At 30.3% G+C, this 18,836-nt stretch overlaps 1 pseudogene; it reads right to left on the reverse strand.

Annotated features, from left to right (window-relative positions):
* Positions 1-6,075: 6,075 nt before the first annotated feature.
* On the reverse strand, positions 6,076-7,275 carry LOC126552311 (uncharacterized; annotated as a pseudogene).
* Positions 7,276-18,836: the final 11,561 nt, after the last annotated feature.

The raw sequence follows: 18,836 nt of genomic DNA on the forward strand, positions 1-18,836 counted from the left end.
CAAAAGACATATTTGTGCTGTATTTTCTACCTCTATGAGCGGAAAAATATCGCATGACAGTTCACTCGAGTTCCCGTTTAACGTTATCGTGTACATGATAAAAATTGTATACACAAGTGTCCACAGTTTGATGTATTAAATCTCTGCTCTGTGTTATAATTGTAATTAATATCGCATCCTTGAAAATATTTCTGTAGTTCTAGCGGAGGTGCTAAATTTCCAAAGCTGTCGTAATATTTTACTTTTTTTCCCATTTTTTTATACGCTACCCAATGCGTACCTGTACCGTTTTCAGTGTCCAAGTTAACAATCGCCGATTCAAATCGTTTAGGACGAACGGGCAACTTATCTCTAGTAAACACGCCGATGAAATGTGGTATTTTCAACAAACGCGCGATTTTTATAAGTTTGAAATCGTACAACGCTCTCTTGGATAACGTAGATATTAGTTTTTTTTTCGTTTTTACTCTCCCACCATCATTTTTATATGGTGTGATATATAGACTATCGCCTATTTTGTACGAGTTGCCTTTATATGGCGTCAGGTATAAACCATTTCCCAAATGTGATGGAACGTTCCTCTTAAATTCATTGGCCACCTTAACAACGTTGGCAACTCCACCAGTCAGAGCACCTAGAGCTGATAAGCCGTCGAAAATCGGTATAAGTGGTAATACACCGCCTTTTCTCGGAATGTTTACTATTCTCGCAACTTTTGTCTTTGTAGATTTAAATGTTTTTCGTGTGACGGCTACACACTGTTTTGTTAATTTCATTAAATTTTTTTCACCGACATTTTTCTTTAAAACGTTTTTAGTTGCTTTAACCGCTGCTTTAAACCCACAACCACCACCAACTTTACGTTTTCCCTTCATGGTGGTAGTCACACCCCAAGCTACAGCTTTTTCTTTTAAACCAGAATCTTTCGATTTGAATCTTTCCCAGGCTCGCTATTCTAATATATGATCAGCTTCGTTACGATCGGCGAAAGAGTTACTACGTTCGTATGCGATATCGTGGTCTCTACACGCAGCGTCTAACGGGTTTATACCTTTATCACCTCGAATTAAACGTTTTTTCAATTTTGTACCAGGTCCACAATATTGATAACCTTAATAAAAACAATTTTTTAAACTATGATAACAAATATATATATATTAATCTTACCAGGCACGTGAAGCTCGACCGGTAATTTGTTTATAAGCATGTTAATAAGCCCGCCACCTTTATTCTTGTTGCTTATTCGAGCGAGTGACATTGTGTACTGATGACATTCTCATCACAACATAGATATTTATATAAAAATGAAATTCATTAAACAAGAAACCGAGCTTACAGTTGAGAACGTAGATCCACCTACTTCGTTTCAAAACTATAGACACGGCTTCTACCTAATACGATACACGTGCGATTATTGTGGGTCCGTCCGGCTGTGGAAAAACGAATTTAATGTTTGCATTATTAACTAATATAAATGGAATAAGATTTCACAACGTTTACATATATTCGAAAACTCTGGATCAACCGAAATATAAAATGTTGAGTAATATCTTATCAGATATCGAAGGAGTACAATTATTTACGTTCTACGAAAACGAACTAGTTATTGAACCTGAAAAAGCCCTACCAAACTCTGTGTATATTCTAGACGATATTTTGACAGAGGGGCAAGGAGTATGTAGATCAATTTTTGCAAGGGGAAGGCATAACCTTATAGATGTGTACTATCTATCCCAGAGTTATTCAAGAGTACCAAAACAACTTTTGCGTGATAACGCTAACCTTATCGTTTTATTTAAACAAGATGAAACTAATTTAAAACATGTTTATATGGAGCATTGCTCTGGTGACATGTCGTATACAGAATTTAAAGATTTCTGTACATCGTGTTGGCGTAAGGGGAGGTTCAACTTTATCGTAATAAACAAAGACTGTGAATGCGAAAATGGGCGTTATCGTCACGGCTTCGACACGTTTGTTATTATATAAACTTACGTTTTTTAAAAAGCATCTCATTCACGATCATGGACGCCAGTGGTGAAGTACTCGAAGAATTGATAAAAGCAAAAGAAAATATTAAACGAAAATATACTGCATTAAAACAAGGAAAAGCCGATATTCAATCGATAGTAACAGAAACATTTAAACCGATTATCGATCCGTTAAACGAAATACAAAAATCTACTTTGGATAAAACTATAGACAACACTGAAGATTTACATTTTTATCAAATAGATGAATTGTTAGATTCATACAGCATAGACAAGACGTAGGTATGGTCCTAAATTACAGCCTAATAAAACGGTACGTTTAGGTAAAATAGAAATCAAACTTGTCGTGAAATACGATAATTGTTGATGATACTACATACCCGTTAACACAGGGTCTCTGTAGTTTAATATTTTCAAAAGCCTCGAAATTATATACCGAAAACGATTTAAAAACATATAAATCTATATTAATTCAAACATCAGCTCATTCAACGTCAAAACAGCAAACAAATTAAAAAAGGCGGTAATAAATACAGAGATATAATCACAACATTATTTCCATCTGGTAGTGGACTATCTGTACAATTACAGAAACATACACTTCAATATTGGAACGATCCGAATGAATTGGTTTCCCGTTTAAAACTACTATTAGCATCAAAAGCTGCTGGCAATACTGGTGTTTCCAACGAAATACTATCAATTTTCGAAGAATTACGAGAAGCTGGTTACATAAAACGTATACCAAATGTCTAAGCGAGATATCGCATTTGAACTACACAAACCTGCTAGAAAAAATTACATAAGACGTATAGTTAATGTATACGGAAAAAATGATCTATGGCAAGCTGATCTGGTTGAAATGATACCATATTCGAAAAAAAATAAAGGTTACAAATATATTCTATGCGTCATAGACTGTTTTACGAAATTTGCATGGGCGGTAGCATTAAAATCAAAAACTGCTAAAGAAGTTTCAAATGCAATGTCGAAAACACTACTCAAACGTTCACCAAAACTACTGCAGCTTGATCACGGAAAAGAATTTTATAATACAACATTCGATAAATTGATGAAAAAGTATAACATACACAAATATTCAACGTATAGCACCATGAAAGCATGTATTGTAGAACGTTTCAACCGTATATTAAAAGAAAAAATGTTTAGAGAGTTTACTGCACGAGGTTCATGCAATTGGATTTCTATTTTGCCTTCATTGATCCACCAAAGAAAGGTACACACTTGACTATAAATTGGTGTAAGTATGATTCATCGTAATATTCATTACTTATATTTTCATTATTTATGGAACAATCTAAGAGCCTAGATTTAACATGTTCTTTGATCGACTGTTCAAATCTACAGTACATCATGGAATTACTTGTATCAGGTTCACATAGAAATTTATTTATCTCTTGTGAGTAATCCTTGCCTTCGTTGTTCGATTCATTCGACAATTGATGGTTGACATTACACATGTCTTTCATCGTACTAATAGCATATTTGGTTTCTACTGTTCTATGTGGAGACAATACTATTACTGAAAATATTTTGAACCGATTTTCAACATTTTCCAAACTCTCTGCATTAAACAGTAAGCATATCCAATTAATAACATTATTTTTTTTTCATTTTCTCTACAGTCTTACAACTATTTGTCTCTGATTTAAAATTTGTATAGACATGGTTTACTAAGATTTTTGTGTAATGATTCGTAAAGACCTTTATGATTGTAACATTAGTCCCTACAGTGTTTTAAACCAATACTCTGTAACACCAGTTAAGGTAATCAAATATGGAAGTAAAACCATTCCATCCTATGCTCAAGGCATTCATTTGTATATAACTGAAATCTGTCACTATATTTGTGAATACAGGCTAGGTCAGTTTGTGTTTCAAAACAAATGCTCTAAAAGCGGTCAACCATTGTGAAATCGCAACTATGTCGTGTGCTAAACTAATCATTTCAACAACGGGATATGTGACACTTGTGTTTCTAGGTAAATTGACATTAACAACTAGCACATAGTAAAACTATTGCTGTTATTGTTAATTTTCCTGAGCAATGTACCAGTTGCATCCAAATAACCAGTTACTGACTTTTGATTTTTAATCAGTTTTTTTAGTATGTCCAACTATTCTTTACTATAGCAGTGCATAGATGGTATACTGACATGCTGTACAAAGTCATTTTCTTTATCGTTACAAATCAATACAATATCATGAAAATCATCTTTATCATTAGCGGTCAACGCCTCTGATCTGATTATTCTGATTACATCATCTGATTTAATATTTTGTAAATTACCATAATTCAAATGGGTGGGTGATGCCATATCAACATTGTCTGACCTAAAGGAAAACGCTTTAGTTTCTTTTAGCGCTTTTTTGTTCAAGTCTCGCTGAAACCCTTTGACGTGATTCGTAACGAATGGCTCTTAGCAGGAAAAATTTTTTGTAGAATCCATGACGTCATAGCCCATACAACTATGATAAAGGGAACTATGATAACAGTGATAACAGTGATTTTTTAAATTATATATCCCTTAGACACTCAGTTTAAAAACTAAAAATATTTAATATAAGAATATTATTTATTAGTTTTGGTAGTTTGTCAGGTACAAGGCTTATTGTGTTGGATTTAAAAATATATATTTATCTTTGTTAAGTTATAATTGATAAAATCATGACTTGAAACTAATACATTATTTTTATTAAGTTAGAATTTTCAAATTATAATTTGAAATTTACTTCACAATAATTATTTGAATAATTAAATAATTGTTACATACCTTTAAATGCATTAAAATGAAAACATAAAAAAAAATGTATTAGATACCTGATTTATTGATCACTGGCATTTATTTTTAAAGTTATTAATAGGAATATTTCTATAAATTAATTATTTTTATCTTATAAATAAGTTTAAAAATAATTATTAAGATACTTCAGCCAAAAATCACGAATGAAAAAAACGATGAGAATTTATATGAAAAATTACGATTCAAGTAAGCAAATAAAATTAAAATACAAAACTATTTTATTACAAATGTTATTTAGTGGGTTGTCAAATATTCTTTTGAGAAATTAAGAGCTTAACACTTCAATGCCACAGAAATTGTACTTTGATTGATGAATAATGTTGATTAGAAGTATTTTTTTTCAATACATTCAATATAATGTTAGTTTTTAAAAGGTGAATTTTTAAATAGGTGTCTATTTTTCTTAACATAAATAATTTAAACATATGAATGCAGTTTATTTACATCTGGATTTGGCTCTATTAAAATGTCTAACCTTTATAACCAATAAAACTTATACTTCAGAGATCCTATATGGCTAAATGTTTTTATTCTCAATCATTCTATAGGATATCACTGTTTATCGAATAACAAGTAGTAACTACCTATGGACACTGGAAACAGGTATTTTATTTATAATATAATTTATTCATAATAATAGTAGTATAAAAAAATAATTAATTATAATGAGTTTAATAATACAATATAAATAATTTATAATAAAGTATGTTATGAGACGTAATATAAATCAATGAATAACAGTCAGTCTTATTAATTCGAATACTTGCAAAAACATTTAGTATAAATAAGTTTAAATACCCATATATTATTAAATAATATTAATTATACTTTTTTAAAGTATTTGTATTATGCTACAGTAATATAAAAATTAACCTTTATAGGCATTGTCAAAATGTGGATCTATATGGACATAAGGAGATTCTTCTTTGCCATTTAAGTCATCTATTATTTACCAAGAATGGGTAAGTTAATTTTTTTGTAACTCCAATAACTAAGATAATTTATCTTTTTAATTTGTTAATGCCCAACCTTTATAACCACTAAAACTTATACTTCAGTATGTTATTTACTTTTATATGATTTTAATCTCAAATAATGAAACTAATTGGGCCTTAATTCTTCAAAAATGTAAACATAAGGATATAAAAAACAAATTTATACTAAAAATATTAATTACAAAATACATGAACTGTGTCAATTGTCATAATTACCTAAGGAAATAATACAGTCTAATAATTATAATAAATCAAATAAAAAATTTAAATGTATGAATGATCAAATGTTGGCGTATGGCTGATATTTAATGTTTCTTCACTTGCATTTGTTAATGAATCCCTAATATACCTACCTTCAATGGATGACAAAGTTAGTGGATTATTTGGTTTTTTTTTTTTTGAAATAAAACGGGCTTGAGGTTCAATTTTTCTCTTTTTACTTATGCATGTTTTCTTAAATTCTGTTTGTTTTGATATTGTATCAATTACTTTGTCTAATTGCTTAATAATATATTTTTGATCAACTTCATTTAACTTTGTCCGATTACATAAACTCATTATGGTTTGAAGTTTATCTTCGATTTCTTGATTGTTTGAATTTTCACTATCCTCATTATTTGTTAGTAAACATCCATTATCAATGGTCAACCTGCAATCTGATAGTAAAGACACATTATGATTATTTAAAACAATTGTTTCTCTATTGGCACATACATGAATGTGCTTACAAATATTTAAATAAATAATATTGTCCAGACATGAACATTTGTAAGCATGTACATTGTACACATATATTACATATATTACAACGCAATACACAATCTATACATGATGTATTTATTTTCTCAACTTTGTATTGAACATAATTTTCTGTCTCCGAATTGACCAACCAATAACCATCAACCTTTATTACCATTTCTGGTTTTATATTTAAACTTTTTTTATGAGATGCAATAATTTGAACAACCTTTAAAGACTTTTTTTGTTTTGAAATTTTTATAATCCTTTCAAAACTTTTATCCCTGACTAACGACATAAGTGCATTAATTGATAAATCTTTACTTTACATTTTTTCCCCTCTAAATAGCAGTATTTTATGGTCTTGTGGAGTGCTTCCAAGTACATATTTGTATTAATGCCTACATGTCTTCTATTAAAATATGCCCACTTTTCTGCTCTACACAAATATATAGTTTTAAAGTACATCCCAAAATCTTCAGTGTCTGTATCATTTAATAAGTGTTTTAATACATTTTGGAGCTCAATATAAAAATTATGTTCATTGGTTTCATATAAAAGTGCTTTTAAAGTTTTGAATACAATGGTTTTTTTTTCATTGCACTTTATTTTGCTCAAATTTTTAGTCCAATTTCTTAGAACATGCCAAGTACTTAAAAGCTGTTTTTCCACAGGCCCCATTACAGCATTCCAGGCATTGTAGAATGCTGGTTCATCGTCTGACATAAAAACGTTTGCTGTAATTTTACCAGTTACATTTTTAATGCACTGAAAGTAATGTTTGTATAAATTAGTGTCAGATTTATTAGAAAAACAAAACGCAACCGGATATCCGTTCCCAAACTCATCCACCACAACTATACTATACAACTGAAAATTTTACTCATTTAACCCATGAGTTCCGTCTATACATATTTTATCATTTCCAAATTTTATTAGTAACTCTGACTGGAACTGTGTCATTATGATTAGACAAAAATCATCTTTTGTAAAACTTTGAACATTATTGTCACTGTTTCCCTGTTGTTTAAAATATATTATTGGACTTTCATCACCTTTTGCTGTCATCTCTTTTACCCAAAGATTAACACTCATTGAATCATTTTCATGTCTTTTGGTAGCATATGATATATTATAATCTCTTTTGATATTATGTATGTCTTTTTTTTCAATTAAGTGAATTCGTTTTATACTATCACTTTCAACATTTGATGATCTGATATCTTCTAAAATTTTATTAACGGGTACACCCAATGATAATTTTCCTAAAAGCATAGTTAAATTTTATGAAGTTACATAAGATTGGATCTACAAGTATGGGAATTTCATTGTAATTATTGCAACAATTTAGTATGACCAAATTACCTGCTATTTTGCTTCGATCTTCAACAAATAATCTTTGTTTCCCTATTTCATGTGTATGTGAGAGATGAGTATTACAATAATGCACAGTAAGTTTGGAATTTTGTAAGTGTACTTTTATATTAGATGGGCATGTATGGCCAATTTTCACTGTACCACCACTTTTTGTAGATCGATAGCCCTATTTTATTAAAATGTTAGTTTAAAAAAGTGTTTCATATTAAATTGCATTGTTATTAAAATAATAAAAGCTCTTACTTTGCTAGTTGCTCTATGACTGAATGATCTATGGCAAAAAAAATACATATATTCTTTGTCTGTCGATTGTTTATTTGAAGTGGTTTTTACAAATTTTAAAAATAACCAATTTAAAAAAAGTTGTAGTAAATTATTTAAAATATTTACCTTTACCATGATAGCTAGCAAACTTAGAAGTCAGTTTTGAATAAATTCACAAATAAAACATTGTGTTTAGTATACAGGAACATAAAACAAATATTTAAAATTAATAATTGAGTTACAAGTAAACAGGGATTTACCAATTAGTTTCAATATTTGAGAATAAAAACATATAGCCATATAGGATCTCTGAAGTATAAGTTTTATTGGTTATAAAGGTTAGGCATTAATAAATTAAAACGATTAATGATCTTAGTTATTGGAGTTACAAAAAAATTAAATCTCCTATTCTTGGTAAATAATACATACAGTATCAAAATATTATAAAATTGTTATGACTTACCTGGTTGATACTGCAAAAGTCAAATTAATCTTGCTGTCGATTGGTCTCTTCAGAAGATGGTTAAAGAAAGTTAATACGTTTAGGAATATGAACATGATTATTACTAGGGCCCGGATTTATATGCAATAAAAATCGATAAAATATGCAGATTCACATCATAAATATGCAAAAAATATGCAAAATTAATTTTTTTTACAAATTAACAATACATTATGTATACAAATTGTTTATTAATAAAAAAAAATTTTAAATAACATTTTTAATGACATTGTGTAAGTATAAAAGTATTATAAATCAATTAAAGTATTACTATTTATATTAAATTATTATTATTGGACGAGTACCAGCATTAAGTAATAAATATGGATTTCAAGTTTTCGAATTGAAAACTCCTACGATTATCTCGAAGCATACTTTTGTACTTGGAAAAACTTCTTTCCACGTCACAAGATACAATTGGTGCATATTTAAAACTTGATAAATCTCCAACTGACAGTTCCTTGTCTTCATCACATGCAGTTACCTCACCGTTGATTATACCATCGATTTTTTTCAATGTAGAATATCCACGATTTTTTGACAACACATTTGTAAATTTAGATCTAGCGAAATCTATTCCTGGCCCTCCTTCTTCGAATTTAAATTTAATATTTTCTATGAGCAATAAACTATTTCTTAAAGTAACATTCGATTTATCTAGTTTTGTTATTGTATCTATTAAACACTGAAAGTGTGTTGTAATAACGGCGAGCTCATTTTTTAACTCTTTATTATGAAATAAACTACGTGCGTTTTCAATACACTTCGCTTCATTTTGGTTTAAAGCATTAATAACACATTTTACCTCATTGAAATATTTCCCATAATAAATTGCTGCTTCAAGCCATGTACCCCAACGAGTTAAAATTGGTTGTGGAGGTAAACTCAAATTGGGATACATTTCTTTGAAAGTGTTTGCACGTGAAGGAGCTTTTAAAAATATCTTGTTAGTATTTGAAATTAATCGATCGACATTTTGATATTTTTCTCTTATGACTTCAGCTACTCTGTGTAGTCCATGAGCCATGCACGTTACATGAATTAATTTAGGGTAAAATACTTTAAGAGTTTCGCCAGATTTAACCATGTACGGAGCAGCATCTGTTACATACAATAATACTTTTCATAAAATATTTTTTGGGGCCATAAAATGTTCATGGAGTCATTAAATAATTGGGAAATTGTTTGAAAATTTGCCTTTTGTAATTGCTCAACCGTTAAAACAATTGGTTTTGTACATTCTTCAGATGATAATTTCCCAATTATGACACTAGCAACATATCGTCCCTGTACATCAATTGTCTCGTCAATAGAAACCCAAATTGGATTGTTTCCTATTTCATTCCTAATTTTACATAAAACTTCATCATAGCATAAAGGTGAATAGTTCTTTCGGAGGGTAGATTCATCTGGTAATTTGAGTTTTAGATATTTTTCAAAAAACAATTTAAACTGTGGATTGTTTAATTTAAAAAGGGAAATATCGTTAGCCACCATAAAATTACATAAATCTTTGTTAAACTCATTTGTATTTTGATTATTAGTTCTGACCTGATTAAATGTTTTTTTTATGAAAGGTTGAGTGGTATTTTCTTCTTTCAATCTGCGATTCGATATATGTTTTGCAGTTGCTAAATGTTGTACTACTTGAAACTTTCTGTTACATGACACATTTACACAACAACAATTGCAAAATAAAATATTTCCGTCTGTTTTAAATATGTTTGGATATTCATTTGCGTACCGGGAATCATTATTTACTTTAGGCATTATATAAAAATAAAAGTCGCAAGTTAGATTTTTTAAACAAAATATACCGTACAGTGTACACTGCGCACGATAAAGACCATACTAAAACTAAATTCTGTGTCACTCAATATATATTACACAGTATACTATACTGTTATCTAATGTGGACGTATTTGGGTAATAATAAATTTACTGCTAGAAAATCCAATATTTGTCGTTATTCGTCGGCCGTCGATAACGATGATGTTGATTGACGATCACTTATCGATGTATAATGTGTTATTTACAATCGACAGTAGGTATCTTTACAGACGTAAATACTATGAATTGTAGAATATGCAACATTTATGCAACTATCAATAAATATGCAATAAATATGCATTTTCATTCAAATATGCAAAAATATGCAAAAAAAAAATTGAACCATAGAATCTACACTTTACGAAACGTCGACATTTATAATCAAAATTATTCTAGGTGAATTGTAGAAGAACATGCATTTGCATATAAATCCGGGCCCTAATTATTACAATAAAACACACAGTACAAGTAAACAATATTTGACATAAAGAAGAAAATTACTAAATTAGTTTACCTTCTATATTATCAAAATGTAGCAATTTTGACTCAATATTTACATTGTGTATACTCTGTAAATGAGCAATTAATCCAGCCATTGATGAAAATGATTTTGAACATAATGAATGCCGTTGAACATTTTTCATCAAATGGGTTTTAACATGCTGAATCAATGTCTTTTTCAAGTAAAAATGTTCATTACAATCGTTACATGTGTACAAGTTACGTTTGACAACTTTAGTTTTTTTTATGTCTTTATGTTTAGTTCTTAAATGCTTGTTGTAACCTGAAATGGAAAGAAACTTTGCCTCGCAAATTTCACAGGAAAACATAATGAAATAAACCAATATGAACCAAAATAAAAATTCAAATAAAATAAATAAATTCAAATTTCAAATTTCATTTAACCGTTGAAAAACAACACATTGATGATTATATTATTGTCGTTATCACTGTTATCATAGTTCCCTTTATCATAGTTGTATGGGCTATGACGTCATGGATTCTACAAAAAAATTTTCCTGCTAAGAGCCATTCGTGGTTCGTAAAACCATTGTTATCAGGTTTGTGATGATAATTCAAACTAGAACTATACACCTTTTCCACGAATGTTGCGTTTGTTAGTTGGACTTTAATCCTAAAAGTCTTACACCCTTCATGGCTACAATACATTTACACGTTACAATGATTTTTAAAATATCTGACCATTTTTGCATTAACGACTAATGTATTGTTTACAGTTCCTATGCGCTTTCTGAACATAATAGGATATTTAGTCTTATCCAAATAGGTTTGACCTTTGGGATTAATGTAATTCATAAGAGACCATTCTTCAAATAAAAACTTGAAAGATCCTTCATAACAAATAAAATCATGGTTATCACATTGTTTTGAAAATTGATTATTTGTTTTCAAAGGTAGAACAACACCAGACTTTACGGGCGTTTTCTTATAGAAAACATTCCTGAGGAGGCTTGGTACACGATGGTTTCCATTTGTTATTTTGCATGGAGTAACAGATACAGATTCATCCACTATGTTTTCTGGTAAAATTGGAGTACTACTAGGTAATGGTGGATCCCTTATCATAAAACTGAAATCACTTTGTAGCGATACGATAGTGTATTCAGGTGAAACATTATCTTTTTGCACAAATTCAGGCTCTGTGTGATCATAATATGAAATGCAACTTTCAAAAGTACCATTATCATTACCAGAATTTTCATTAAAACAAAAACTATTTGAATCAGTAATGTCTGTGTTATCCACTTGTCTACAAGAGGGCAGATTGAGATACTTCTATTAGCATTATTTGCAGTAACTTTTATGTGTCTACATATCTCATTTAGAGTTTTATAATTGTAATTTATAAAGTCGTTGGCCGTGTAACTAAAATTCTCAATACATTTTATTATTCTACTACTATTGCTTTCTGATTTATTAGCCACATCATCACAGTTCATAGTTTCAATACACTTACGAAGAGATGAACTTTTTCTTTTAATAGCATTGACTTATGATTTTTTTTTAAATTGCGATCATTATCTTTTTTGAAGATAATCATGCAAATATTACTTACACAACTACCTGAAACCGAAACATTCTCAAAATTTAATTCTGAATATTCAGTTTTAATATAATATGCTATCTCTTACAATTTATCTTTTAAACTCATCTTTAAGCTTATAAATTATTTAACTTATGTGTCTGGTCGCGTGCCAGTATCAGATTTAAATCCAGATGGTTATTTTGAACGAAAGTTAAACTCAATAACGAAATATGTCTTTATTGCGTATAAATGAAATACATGTAACAAACAAAATAAGTGGCTGAGTGTCGTGAAAGTGCTCAGTTGTTGATAGCTTTGGTACATCTGCCGTTGCTGGTCTTCGGGCTCCCTTATATATTATGGTGCGTCTCTTGTTTACGTCGAGTCGTCACCTTCTGGGTGAAACCAGGTGTCCTTGTAGTTGTTGTTGCAAAATTCGGACACGAATTTGATAATGTGCAATAACATCTCAAATGCATCATTAGTGCACTATAATTATTGGTGCGCTTACTATCCCGACACGTTTCATGGCCATAGTAGCATCCGCATCACCCTCGAAACGATGCATGGTCATACTAACTTAGCCTTGATATCTCGTAGATATCTTATAGATATCTCGCAGCCCATAACAGTCTGAAGCAGTAACTCTTCGACACTTTTATGCGCCTGAAACAATAACTCATCGGTGGTTTTGTGTCTGAAACAGTAACTCGTCAACACTTTTATACGCCTGAAACAGTAACTCGTTGACACTTTCAACTGTCAAGAACCTAAATTCTTTAGTCAGCTATACCTAATAACTACAACTAAAACAAAAAAAAATAAAATAATATTAAAAAAAAATTGAATTAAATAATAAAAAACACTGTTAACAATAAAAACTGTAAATAATAAAATACAATTATAAAATAAACAATAAAAATTGAATAAAATTGTATACATACATATCTAACAATAATTAAATGTTTAGAATCAGCACTTTATTATAAAATAACTGCAGAAAATATAAAAATTGAAAATGAAAGTACAAGAAAAACCGAATGGAAAACTTGGAGAAAAACCTTGATCACATGCGCCTAAAAAATATATAGATTTTATAGATTTTAACTTTAAAATACTATAATACAATAATAATTTACACTTGTATAAATCATCATTAAACTTGACATAATGCCCAGTGGCGAAACTAAAGGGGGGGCAGGGGGGCAACTTTCCCCCCTAAATTTATCACAGTCGGCCATTGGGACTTTTTAAATTTTATAGTCGGCCAAATCGATGTTATGGAATCAAACAAAAAAAGTTGATTTTATAATTCAAATTGTATGTGTTTTACATGCTCATATGACGAATGACGATAGACATGTATAGTGTATACATATTATAATAAATACAAATCATTGAAAAATAGCATTAAATAAAATCAACATAGTAATATCTAATATTTCGTTATGTAATATTATCGTATTTTATTACGACTATTTTGAATTGTTATCTTTGTACATGCATATTATACTATTATTGTTTTGTATACCGTATGTCATATAGTACCAATACGCCGCGTACGCTAAATTATTACAATAGTCACCCGTAGTCCCACTGGACGATGGTTATTCCCAGTATTTTTAGAATTTGTTATTAATTATTATTGTAAATATTCTTTATCGACTGACATAAAGTGACAACTGTGTTTTTCATTTCATTTATTTGTCTTTCTACTGTGTATCTGTGCGACGTGTGCGCTGAAACTATAGTCACAACGCTTAAATTTCGCAACTAAATCGACTATCGACGTGAATAGAGGTAAGCGTTTTTATATTTTATTAATTTAAATTTACGCACAATTTGTAATGAATAATATTATATGTATACAACTTATCAAACTTATGTGTTGATTACTTAAATTAATTATTTTAGGGACTAGGCAGTGTTTTAGTTGTATTAGTAAATAAATGTACATGTATTTATGATAACAATAAATAAAAATATTATGTATATGCTATACAGTATACACATTACACAATATGATACATTAATTTTTAGTTTCGTAGGTATATCTACAACATATACATTTTTATAAATGTTAGTAAAAATATTAATGTAGTCTTTGTAATCCTTAATGCTAGTCTATAAATGTTCAATTTATAATTTACTAATAGCTTTGAACTTTTAAAGCAGTCTAACTGTATAAAGCCAACATTTTAAATATGGGTAAACGGAGAAAAGTGCAATGTGAAAGTTGTGGAAGTATATTTGACAATGATTTTAAGACCAAACATGAGACAGCTTGTCCCAATGGAAAACGTGTTAGAGTTAAGGAACCAGGGGCTCCTAAGAATCCGTTTGTTGCTGCGCTTAAAGCTTCTAATAAAAATTTACAAATGGCTTCATCAAATTTTTTGGAAAATGTATGTATTTAAAGTAACAATTAAAACATAATTATTTTTAAACTAATGTTTTGAGCTTAAAAAAATATTGGGTTAAATACAAATTGTTATATTGGTTATCTTAGCTTAGTTTTAAAACTGAGAATCTATTAATTTTTTTAACTTCTATTTAGTTATAAATTGAGTTTTGATAATGTAGTTAATAGTTATTAGTAAAATAATAAAACCTTCAAAAATATCTTTCTAAAAACCAATCGGATTCAATTTTCAACTGAATCTAAAATATCATTAAAGGACATCACAACACAATTTTTTAAATTTTTTTTTTGTTATAAGTTTATTGGTGTATTATTGTAGTCAATATAATGAAAAACGTTTTGGGAAAATTTCTTTGATAATGACATTCTTTAAATCTAGGCAAACTTGTTTTTAGTGTAATGTCCTTTAACTGTTTAAAAAGCAAATATAATTTATTTTGTATAAATAGCTAACCAATGAATAATTTTGTTAGCTTAACTCAAAATTAAGTCCAACCTCCGATGTCCAGTTACCAAAATCTGCTACCAAGCCAAGTGACAATACAGATCTTCCTGAAATTGAAGTTATAGAAACCAATAAAAAACAAAAAGAGAGCGAATTAAAAGTCATTAATGAAGTTAATCGATGTGATTTCCCTAACCAAAGTTCAGAAACAAATTTAGAATGTTCAGATTTAACAGGAAACGTTTTTAGTTGTGCTGGGCAGTTTAAACATTTAATTGATTATATAAACATGTGTAAACCAATAATTCATCAACTTCATGAAGCTGAAGTTGTAAATAGTTACAAATTTGTAATTGAAGTAAAAGATGCTATAAAACACATCCTTAAAACTTCCTCTTCTATAATGGACAGATACAATATGTTAATGACACAGATGGATATAGTTTCAGAAAATATCACCGAAAAAGATACTGTTAGTAGTAAAGTACATCATGATCCAGGACTCAGAGCTAAAATAACTTCAGATAATCAAAGACAATACCTAATCATGCTAGGTCCATATCAACCAAAATTAAACTTTTACTCAAAACGAGAAGCACACCGGTTTAATCCATCTTGGTATACCGAATACCCACATTTGGAATATAGTACGGCAAAAGATGCAGCTTATTGTTTTTTTTGCAGTTTATTTCCTGATGTAGCTGGTCGTCAAAAAAGTAAGGGATATTGGAACGAAATCGGCGTAACTGGGTGGAAAAATGAAAGGCTCCAGCGGTTTAAACAAAATGGTAAAATTACAGAAACATTTTACTTCTGAAGCGCACAAATCTGCATTAACTGATTATTGCAATTACATGAAAAAATCAAATAACATTGATGTTATGCTCGACAAAACAGTACGTGAGCGAAAAATTCAGGAAGAGAGCAATCAAAGTTTTCACAAAGAAGTAATTTGTATTTTACTGGATGTAACCAAAACCCTCGCTAGACAAGGTTTACCATTCAGAGGAAAAGACGATGATGAAAATGGAAACTTTAGACAAATTACGTATTTACTTTCTAGGCACTGTCCATTGTTAAAAAAGTGGCTTGAGTATTTGAGTCCCCAATCTCAAAACGAATTCATAACTATCCTTGCATCATCAGTCAACAAAATTATTAGAGCTAAAGTTAGGGAATCCGGTCAGTTTTCTGTAATGGCCGATACAACACCTGATTTGTCACATACAGATAGGCTATCAGTAGTTGTAAGGTTCGTCAATAATGAAGGTACAGCAGATGAAAGATTAATAGAAGTCCGTGAATCCTTAAATAAGACTGGCGTAGGAATGGCAAATGATATATTAGACACTTTACAAAAGAATGAGTTGGATCCTGATAATCTTGTTTTTCAGTCGTACGATTTTGCCAGCAGTATGTCTGGAGTATTAAATGGCGCACAACAAAAATTAACTGAAATATTAGGTAGATAAATACCGTACATTCCATGTCAGGCTCATAGAATAAACACATTCATTGAACATGGATGTGAAGCTAGTATCATTATATCCGATATGTTTTCAGTAATGCAAGAACTCTATGTATTTTTTTCTTCGAGTACAAAACGATATTCACCATTATTGAACAAACTAGCTGATATTGAAATTGCATTGAAACTACGAAATTTGTCGAAGACAAGATGGACAGCACGTGCTGAAGCAATTAAATCTGTTTGGTCATCATTTAATATAATTATTGAAGTTTTAGATGAGATAACAAATACCAAGGACAAATTTGATAAATCCACCAGAAATGCAGCATATTCTTTATCAAAACGATTAATTTCTGTTGATTTTGTTGTAAGTATTCTATTTATGAAAAATGTTATGTATAAGATGAAGTTATTAACTGAGTGTCTCGAATCAACTGAACTTAACATAGCTGATGCAATCATATTTTTTTCAAGTACTCTAGAACCGTTAAACATTATTAATTCTGACATAGATGGTATGGATAATCTTATAAATAGTTCAATTGCGTTTTTGAAGTCTTTTGATGTGGATGCTGAAAAAGAGTTTATAGTTCGGCATAGACGCCGACTTGTATCTAAGCGCCTTGATAATAATAGAGATAATGCGGCTAATATATCATTTAAAACATTTTATAGAAAAGAATATAAATCTGTGTTGGACGAGCTCACGTCACTGATGAAAAATAATTTAGAAAGTTGCATTGATACAATTAAACCATTGTATAATATGTTCAAACCCCCTGTATCAAGAAATAACTTAAATGAAACTGGAATTCAAGATGCAATGTCATTTTTACCTAAACAGTTTAATGTAGACCCGTTACATTTACAGGTTGAGTTAGAGGTACTTTATGACCAATGTAAAGAAGTGGAAACTGTTTCGGATGTAGCTGCTGTTTCGGAACAAACAAACAAAATGCTTCCTATAGCCGATAGAATGTGTCGTTTACTGTGTACAGCTCCAGTAACTGTTGCTGGAAATGAACGTTAGTAGTATGTTTTGGTCGGTTCTGGGTCCCCCGCAAATCCAGGCGATCCAGGCACCCCGCCCTCCCTATCGTGCGCGTGCCATGCTCCGTCATTCCTATCGGTGCCGTGCCCCCTCCCCTCCATGCCATGCCCGGCCTTGCCCCTCCATGCCGTGCCCGGCCATGCCCCTACCCTCCATGCCGTGCCCGTTCATAGCCTTCCCCTCATGCCTATCGCATACCTGCCCGACCATGTCCCTCACCTCCCATCCATTCCTATCCACTCTATCCCGACAGATGACAGTACTTAACATTTCTATATCATCTACAAAACGATTAAGATAATCACATATCTACGTTATACATTACCACCTGCGGTATTAATATTATAACGAGTTGACATTTCTATAACACCTTGTTGTTATTAGTTATATATTATTTTCTCTTTTAACCAAAAGTCATTAGGAAAAGGCTATTTACGTGTAGTAGGACATCACTTTCCATTTCGGTATATGATTATATATTTATCATACGTTGTATGCGGATGGGGGGAAAATGTGTCATATATATGGGACTCGATTTTACTCAAAGGAGTCATACTGTTCTTCAAGCTCTTGAAAACAGTCTACGGTTTACTATTGTTCTCAGTTCAGTCTTCATTACGTAAAAATGTTTAAGTGTAGTGTTTGTGAAAAAGTCTTCACTGTGAAGTCTAATATGTTGAGACATGAAAAATCTCACAAACAAATTAAATTTCAATGCGGTCGTTGTAAACAATATTTCACCCGTCAAAGTAATCTGGTCGATCACGTACAGAAAAAACATGGTATGTATTTTATTAAGTATTCATCTATATATAAAATTAGTGGTTTATATTTACGAATATCGAATTTTCTATATATTGATAAACAGATTAAACTAA

The sequence above is a fragment of the Aphis gossypii genome, chromosome X (genome assembly GCF_020184175.1).
Source record: "Aphis gossypii isolate Hap1 chromosome X, ASM2018417v2, whole genome shotgun sequence".
Taxonomy (NCBI): Eukaryota; Metazoa; Arthropoda; class Insecta; order Hemiptera; family Aphididae; genus Aphis; species Aphis gossypii.